This window comes from Arachis hypogaea, chromosome 20, assembly GCF_003086295.3.
Source record: "Arachis hypogaea cultivar Tifrunner chromosome 20, arahy.Tifrunner.gnm2.J5K5, whole genome shotgun sequence".
In the NCBI taxonomy this organism is placed as follows: Eukaryota; Viridiplantae; Streptophyta; class Magnoliopsida; order Fabales; family Fabaceae; genus Arachis; species Arachis hypogaea.
In genome coordinates this window covers 80,363,429-80,372,024 of record NC_092055.1, presented here as the reverse complement: position 1 = coordinate 80,372,024, position 8,596 = coordinate 80,363,429, and the positions used below count along the sequence as shown (strand labels likewise).

Here is an 8,596-nt window from a genome sequence, read left to right as displayed (position 1 = left end):
TTGATCAATCAATCCCTGTGGGATTCGACCTCACTCTATTGTGAGTTTTTACTTGACGACAAATTCGGTACACTTGCCGAAGGGAGATTTGTTGAGAGACAAGTTTTCTGTAACTCTCAACCCAAATTCTGGATTCGCTCAACTAGAACATTCTTCTAATTAAAGTTGCTTGATCAATCAATCCCTGTGGGATTCGACCTCACTCTATTGTGAGTTTTTACTTGACGACAAATTCGGTACACTTGCCGAAGGGAGATTTGTTGAGAGACAAGTTTTCCGTGCATCAAGTTTATGGCGCCGTTGCCGGCGATTCATTGTGCATCAACAATGATTAAATTGGAAGATCACTAGATTGAGCATTTTTATTTTGTGAATTTCATTTTCTATTTGAGTGATTTACTTTTTGTTTTAGTTAAACTTCTTCCCTTCCCCCTCTGCTCTTTTGTTTTTCTTTGTTATTTTCAATTCTGTTTGCTAACCCACTAACTGTTTGATATATTGCATCACCCACAACTAACAGTAATTCTGACATAAATACTTTCTGCACCTATCTTTTCTTACTTGCACTTGATGGTTGTATGACAGGGAGAAGAAGCGGGGCTTCAACTTCCTTCGATTCTGAACCTGAGAGGACCTTCCTTAGATTAAGGAGAGAGGCAAGAGGAAAGAAAGTGGTTGGTGCTGAGGAAGAAGAGGAATTCTTTGAAACCAAACATGGAAGAAAACATGGAAAATCATCATGAAGAAGATACTCACAACCATGGCAGAGGAGGTGGAGCAAATCATGCTGGGGAGGATAGAAGAGTTTTGGGCTCTTACATCAATCCAAACCCAGGCAATTGTGGAAGTAGCATCCAAAAGCCAACAATCCATGCCAACAACTTTGAACTTAAACCACAGCTCATCACCCTTATTCAGAACAACTGTTCGTTTGGAGGAGGTGTTCAAGAAGATCTCAATCAACATTTGACCACCTTCCTGAGAATATGTGACACAGTTAAATCTAATGGTGTTCATCCTGACGCCTATAAACTGCTCTTATTTCCTTTCTCACTCAGGGACAAGGCAGCCAAGTGGCTGGAATCCTTCCCAAGGGAGAGCTTGACAACTTGGGAGGATGTGGTGAACAAATTCTTAGCAAGATTCTACCCTCCTCAACGAATCAATAGGCTGAGAGCTGAGGTTCAAACTTTCAGGCAACAAGATGGTGAGACTCTATATGAAGCATGGGAGAGGTTCAAGGACTTAACAAGGAGGTGTCCACCTGACATGTTCAACGAATGGGTGCAGCTTCACATTTTCTATGAAGGGCTCTCTTATGAGTCAAAGAAGGCCGTAGTGATGCCAGGGCATCTTGGCCAGTTTCACTGACCTTTTCTTTACTGTTTTTAGGATAGTTTCATACATTTCTTTAGGAAATAAGCTAGTTTTGGGTAAATATTCACTTATGCCTTGATTCAAGCATACATTGTAAATTTTACATAATTTCATGAGGATTTTGCATAAGTTTAGTGACAAATATTATGTTGCATTACTCATGACTTGGACTAAAGCTTTGATGCACTTTATTGCTTGATTTCAGGACCAAAAAGGAAGCAAGAAAAGGGGAGGTAACATGCAAGATTAATGAGAAAAGTGATTTCCAATAACATTCTCAAAAAGCCATCAATGCCCACGTTAGAGAGTCACGTTAACTAAGTTAACGTGAACTCTAACATGGAGAAGAGAAGTTGAGCCAACGTTAGTGACACTTAGCATTGTCACTAACGTTGGCAATTACTCATAAGTGGCCACGTTAGAAGCCACGTTAACCTAGTTAACGTGGCCTCTAACGTTAAGGGGGGGAAGAGAAGCCAACGTTAGTGACACTCAACATTGTCACTAACGTTGGCCTATGGTGCAAAGTACCACGTTAACTCCCACGTTAACTTGGTTAACGTAGGAACTAACGTAAAGGATGAAGAGTTGTCGACAACGTTAGTGACACTCAACATTGTCACTAACGTTGAAGCAACCACACAACCCCCAAGAGTCACGTTAACCTCTACGTTAACTTAGATAACGTGGAAGCTAACGATGAGGAATGAAGGATGAGCCAACGTTAGTGACACTCAACATTGTCACTAACGTTGGGATGGCTAAAGATGGCTACGTTAGAGGCCACGTTAACCTAGTTAACGTGGACTCTAACGTGAGACCCAGGGGCACATTGGAACGTTAGTGACAATGTTGAGTGTCACTAACGTTCTCGAAGGTTGGCAAGGACCACGTTAGAAGCCACGTTAACCTAGTTAACGTGGGCTTTAACGTGAAATAAGAAGGGGCACACTGGAACGTTAGTGACAATGTTGAGTGTCACTAACGTTCTCGAAGGATTAATAAGCCACGTTAACCTAGTTAACGTGGGTTTTAACGTAAGGCAAAGGGGTGCATTGGAACGTTAGTGACAATGTTAAGTGTCACTAACGTTCTCGAACTTATATTCTCACTAAATATTAACACCCCTAACGTCTTGAGCTGAAATCTCTGCCCACTTAGCACTTTCTCTCTGCAAGCAAAGCCAAGCCCAAATGAAGAAAAAAACTACTTCAAACTCAAGATCCAAAGGCCCAAGACTTGAAGAGTAAACTAGAAGCTGGGAAGAGTAGTATATATAGGAGTAGCTTTGAATTGTAAAGAAGCTCTGGAGGCTGGGAAAAAGAGAACTACTCTATGTATTTTACTTTCTTTGCAAACTCTAGTTTTATGATGTATTCTCCATCTTTGTTTTCATTTTCAAGAGCTATGAACAACTAAACCCCTTTCATTGGGTTAGGGAGCTCTGTTGTAATTTGATGGATCAATACTAATTTTCATTATTCTTCTTCTATCTTTCCTCTTGATTTTACTTGAAAGCTTTCGATCTTCATCCAATTGAGTAGTTATCTTGGAAGAGAAGCTATTCAAACTTGGATCTCTTTTGAACCTTGAAAGAGGAATGAAGAGATCAAGCTAGAAATGCTTTCTCATGCTGGACCAAATTGGGTTTGGATGGGTATGTGACTATAACCCTCTCAATACTTGATTTGGGAAATGCATGTGGTATAATCAGTGACCATACTTCATCTCTGCTCATGAGCAATTGACCAAGGAATTGGCTATTGATCAAGATTTGAGAGATTGAATTGCAAGAAATTGTAATTCAATCACTTAAGATTGCCAAGGAGATCAATGAGTGCATTGATTGAGGAAGAGATGAAAATGAACTTGATCCGGAGAATTGCAACATCTCCTAAGCCCAATGAACTCCCCATCTTTGATCTTACCAATTCTCTTTAATTTCTGCCATTTACTTTTATGAGCAAATCCCCCATTCCCATTTACAATTCTGCAATTTATTTTTAGTCATTTACTTCCAGTACTTTAATTCTATCATTTACTTTTCTATTATTTACATTCCCGCCATTTTATTTTCTGCAACTCTCAACCCAAATCCTGGATTCGCTCAACTAGAACATTCTTCTAACTAAAGTTGCTTGATCAATCAATCCCTGTGGGATTCGACCTCACTCTATTGTGAGTTTTTACTTGATGACAACTTCGGTACACTTGCCGAAGGGAGATTTGTTGAGAGACAAGTTTTCCGTCCATCAAGTTTATGGCGCCGTTGCCGGGGAATTGATTGTGCATCAACAATGATTAGATTGGAAGATCACTAGATTGAGCATTTTATTTTGTGAATTTCATTTTCTGTTTGAGTGATTTACTTTTTGTTTTAGTTATACTTCTTCCCTTCTCTTTCTACTCTTTTGTTTTTTCTTTGTTATTTTCAATTCTGTTTGCTAACCCACTAACTGTTTGATATATTGCATCACCCATAACTAACAGCAATTCTGACACAAATACTGTCTGCACCTATTTTCTCCGCTTGTACTTGTTGGTTGTATGACAAGGAGAAGAAGCGGGGCTTCAACTTCCTTTGATTCTGAACCGGAGAGAACCTTCCTTAGACAAAGGAGGGAGGCAAAAGAAAAACAAGTAGTTGGTGCTGAAGAAGAGGAGGAACAGTTTGAGGAATACTTTGAACCAAACATGGAAGAAAACATGGAAAATCATCATGAAGAAGAGACTCACAACCATGGCAGAGGAGGTGGAGCAAATCATGCTGGGGAGGATAGAAGAGTTTTGGGCTCTTACATTAATCCAAACCCAGGCAATTATGGAAGTAGCATCCAAAAGCCAACAATCCATGCCAACAACTTTGAACTTAAACCACAGCTCATCACCCTTGTTCAGAACAACTGTTCGTTTGGAGGAGGTGTTCAAGAAGACCCCAATCAACATTTGACCACCTTCCTGAGAATATGTGACACAGTGAAATCTAATGGTGTTCATCCTGACGCCTATAGACTACTCTTATTTCCCTTCTCACTCAGAGACAAGGCAGCCAAGTGGCTGGAATCCTTCCCAAAGGAGAGCTTGACAACTTGGGAGGATGTGGTGAACAAATTCTTAGCAAGATTCTACCCTCCTCAACGAATCAATAGGCTGAGAGCTGAGGTTCAAACCTTCAGGCAACAAGATGTTGAGACTCTGTATGAAGCATGGGAGAGGTTCAAAGACTTAACAAGGAGGTGTCCACCTGACATGTTCAACGAATGGGTCTAGCTCCATTTTTTATGAAGGGCTCTCTTATGAGTCAAAGAAGGCATTAGACCATTCATCTGGAGGATCCTTGAACAAGAAGAAGACCATTGAGGAAGCCATAGATGTTATTGAAACAGTAGCAGAAAACGACTACTTCTATGCTTCCGAAAGAGGGAACACAAGAGGAGTGATGGAGCTAAACAATGTAGATGCTCTGTTGGCCCAAAACAAGCTTATTACCCAGCAGCTGGCTGACCTCACCAAGAAGATGGAGAGGAACCAAGTAGCAGCAATCTCCACTTCATCAACAACACAAGAAGGAGTAAACGAAGAAGCAGAGGGGAGTCAGGAGCAATCCAACTATATTGGGAATTCACCAAGGAAAAACTATGATCCATACTCCAAGACTTACAACTCTGGATGGAGAAACCACCAAAACTTTGGGTGGGGAAGTGAGCAAGATTAAAAGCAATTCACCCAGAGGACATCTCAACACCCCCACAACAACACTTCTCCACATACTTATCAAAACCAAAACAACACGTCTGCTCCGAATCACTCATCAATTGATGACAAGCTCTCTAAGATTGAAGCCTTACTTGAAGGAATATGCCAAGAGATTCAAGAAAATAAGGTGTTCAAAGAGGAGGTGCGAGCCAATATCAAGAACCAGGGAGAGACCATCAGGAAGCTGGAATTTCAGGTGGGATATTTAGCTGAGAAGATTCCCAAACCTACTGATAGCTTCCCAAGTGACACGGAGAAAAACCCCAAGGGAGAAGCAAAGAAAGTAAGATGGGAAGATTGCAAAATGGTCACTACAAGTGATCAAGAGATTGAAGACAAGCAAAGCAAAGTGTGCAAACAACCTGAAGATAACTCAACAAAGGAGGAGGATAGAGATCACAAAGAACCAGAAATCTCACAACAAGAGCTGCTGAAGCTCTATGCACCATTCCCTCAACTGCTCAATGGTGCTGTGGGAAAAAGAATATACTCAAGGTTCCTAGACTTGTTTGCATCTCTGCATGTGAACATACCATTCATCAAGGCAATTCAACAAATGCCTGCATTCATCAAGTATATGAAAGAACTTCTTCCCAGGAAAAGCTCACTCAAGGGAGGGCAGACTATAGTGATGAACAAGGAATGTAGTGCCCTTATTCAACCTGAGTTGCCTACAAAAAGAAAAGACCCAGGAAGTTTTCATATACCTTGTGCCATAGGTGAAAACATGTTCGACAGAGCACTATGTGATTTAGGGGCCAGCATCAACTTACTGCCCTTATCCCTGGTGAAGAGGCTGCAGATCAATGAGATAATGCCCACAGATGTCATTATCAGACTGGCTGACAAAACTCAAAAGCAAGCAATAGGAGTGGTGGAAAATGTGTTGCTAAAAGTTGGGAAGTACTTTCTCCCAACAGACTTTGTCATTTTGGACATGGAAGAGAGTCACACTCATCCAATCATATTGGGAAGACCATTCCTAGCTACGGCCAGAGCACTTATTGATGTAGAGAAAGGGGAGCTAATATTGAGAATCCATGATGAACGACTCAGCTTCAATGTTTTCAAACTCTCACAAGAAACAGATCAAGAGGACAAGGAACTAAGCACAAATGATAATGAGACACTGAAGGAGGAAACAAGCACTGAAGCACAGCCAGTTCATTCTGAGATCTCCTTAACTAACAAACAAGGAAAACAGCAATTGCCACAGCTCAAGGAAAAGTTGGAGGAACCTAAACCTCTAGAGGCAGGTGAAGACAGCACCACAGCACCTTTAGAAAAAGAGGTCACCAAGGGGAAGGCAACCTCAAAAGAAACAAAGAAGAAGGTACCAAGAGGGTGGAAGAACAAGAAGATCCCTACGGAAGACTTCTCTCCAGGGGATAGAGTTGTCTCAGCCTACTTCCCAGATATTTCCCCTAATCTCCCTATTGTGCCATCTCAATTACCCAAGGTCTTCACTATCAACAGAGTTCTTTCCCTGGAACATGTGGAGATTATTGATCCAACCAATGGATACAAGTCCACAGCAAGATAGGAGGACTTTAAGCACTACCAACCACCATGATGAAGGAAAAATGTCAAGCTAGTGACGCTAAAGAAGCGCTTCATGGGAGGCAACCCATGTTTTATATGCTTTCAGATGATAATGAATAAGTCAATCTTTATGAGCTTCAATCCAAACTTAAAAAATAATTGGTGAAAATCTTCTTATGCAGAATATAGTGAGGAACAAGTTTGGTGTTCAAAGCAAACCAAGTTGCATGCTAGTCTTGGGAGCTTTGAACACAAAACTTTCAACACAGTGATTCAAACTAAGTTTGGTGTCACCTCATGGTGCCACCAAAATGCATATAAGGACCCACCAATAGTTAGTTAGTTAGTTGGAATTCATAGATAAATAATCAAATCCTTTCTTCCCCTTTATTAATATTAGCCATAAAATTTATATGGTCATTTTAATATTTTTTCTTACTTTACTTAGTTTGTCTTTATAGGAAAGAAAAAGAAGCATAAAAAGGGATTGATTGGACAATTAAATGGGGGAGATTTCGCCACTTAATAAAGAGCACTACACACATGTCTCAAGAGGAAACGCATGGGGAAACGCTGCCATGCAATATTGGAGAAAGAAAACCCTTGAAGACCGAACCAATCACTCATTAAAGTGATGATCCTTGTCTTTCCTTCATATACAACCCCATCCGTCCATCTAGTAAATATTCATGCAATCCACACCCTTCACTCACTCATGATTTTCTTATATAAGTGAACCTTAGTGCATGCTCACTCCTCACATCCAAATCCCCACTCTCCACACTTCTATTGGCATACTAAACTCTTCATCACAAATTGCTTTAACCAACCCACTCTTCATCTATCCGAAGCCCCAAATCCCCTCAAAAAACAATTCAAGTCATGGCATCATCAAGCTCAAAGAGGCAAAAGAGAAAAGGGCCTATGGAGAGTGCTCCTTTTGATGACAAGAGATTCAAAACTGCCTCTCATGAGCATGAATTTGAGCGGATAAGTGCCAGAAGGATATTACCAGAATTAATCTTCCAAATCAATGCCAATGAATCACCACAGATTTGGAGAAAAATCAAACAGAGGGGGTGGCAATTGCTCACCAGTCCAGAGGGGAAGATCAATGGAAACCTCATCAAAGAATTCTATGCAAATGCAGTTAGAGAGGATAAGACCAAAGCCCCAACCTTCAAAAGCTATGTGAGAGGAAGGGAGGTGGACTTCAGCCCAAGTGCCATAACAAGAGCTCTTCACTTGAAATCACCTCATTTTGATGAGGAGAGTTATCAGGCAAGGATAAGTAGAAGCCCCGATAAGGATGAGCTCTCAGAAATAGCATCAGATATCTGTGTCATAGCCGCTGACTGGGAGAGGTATTCAGATGGGAGACCAAAATTCATAAAACCCTGAGGCCAAAGGGTGGTTTGAGCTTGTAAGGAGGTCCATCCTACCAGCTGCTAATAATTCAGAGGTTAACATCAATCGAGCCACTATGGTACAATGCTTAGTGCAAGGTGGGGAAATCAAAGTGCATGAGTGATGTGCGGAAAACGATCCGACACAAAACTCACCGGCAAGTGCACCGGGTCGCATCAAATAATAATAACTCACGGGAGTGAGGTCGATCCCACAGGGATTGAAGGATTGAGCAATTTCAGTTTAGTTGTTGATTTAGTCAAGCGAATCAAGTGTTGAGTTGAGTGATTTGTGATTGCAGAAGCTAAATTGCTTGAAATGTAAAGGGAGAGGGGTAGATTGCAAGAAATTAAAGAGCAAAGAAAGTAAATAAGCTGAATCTTAAAGAACAAGTAATGTAAATTGCAGAGACTTAGATTGCAAGAAATGTAAATGGCTGAATCTTAAAATGAAAGAAATGTACATTGCTTGAATTATAAAAGGAGTTGGGAATTAGGATTGCAGAAATTAAACA

General features: G+C 40.8%; 2 non-coding genes across 2 annotated transcripts; both read right to left on the bottom strand.

The window, feature by feature from the left end:
* Positions 1-1,167: 1,167 nt before the first annotated feature.
* On the bottom strand, positions 1,168-1,271 carry LOC112788428 (small nucleolar RNA R71). Its single transcript, XR_003195792.1, has one exon. It is a non-coding gene; the product is annotated as a small nucleolar RNA R71 (small nucleolar RNA).
* A 3,253-nt stretch (positions 1,272-4,524) lies between these two features.
* On the bottom strand, positions 4,525-4,628 carry LOC112788727 (small nucleolar RNA R71). Its single transcript, XR_003196078.1, has one exon. It is a non-coding gene; the product is annotated as a small nucleolar RNA R71 (small nucleolar RNA).
* Between the last annotated feature and the right edge of the window lie 3,968 nt (positions 4,629-8,596).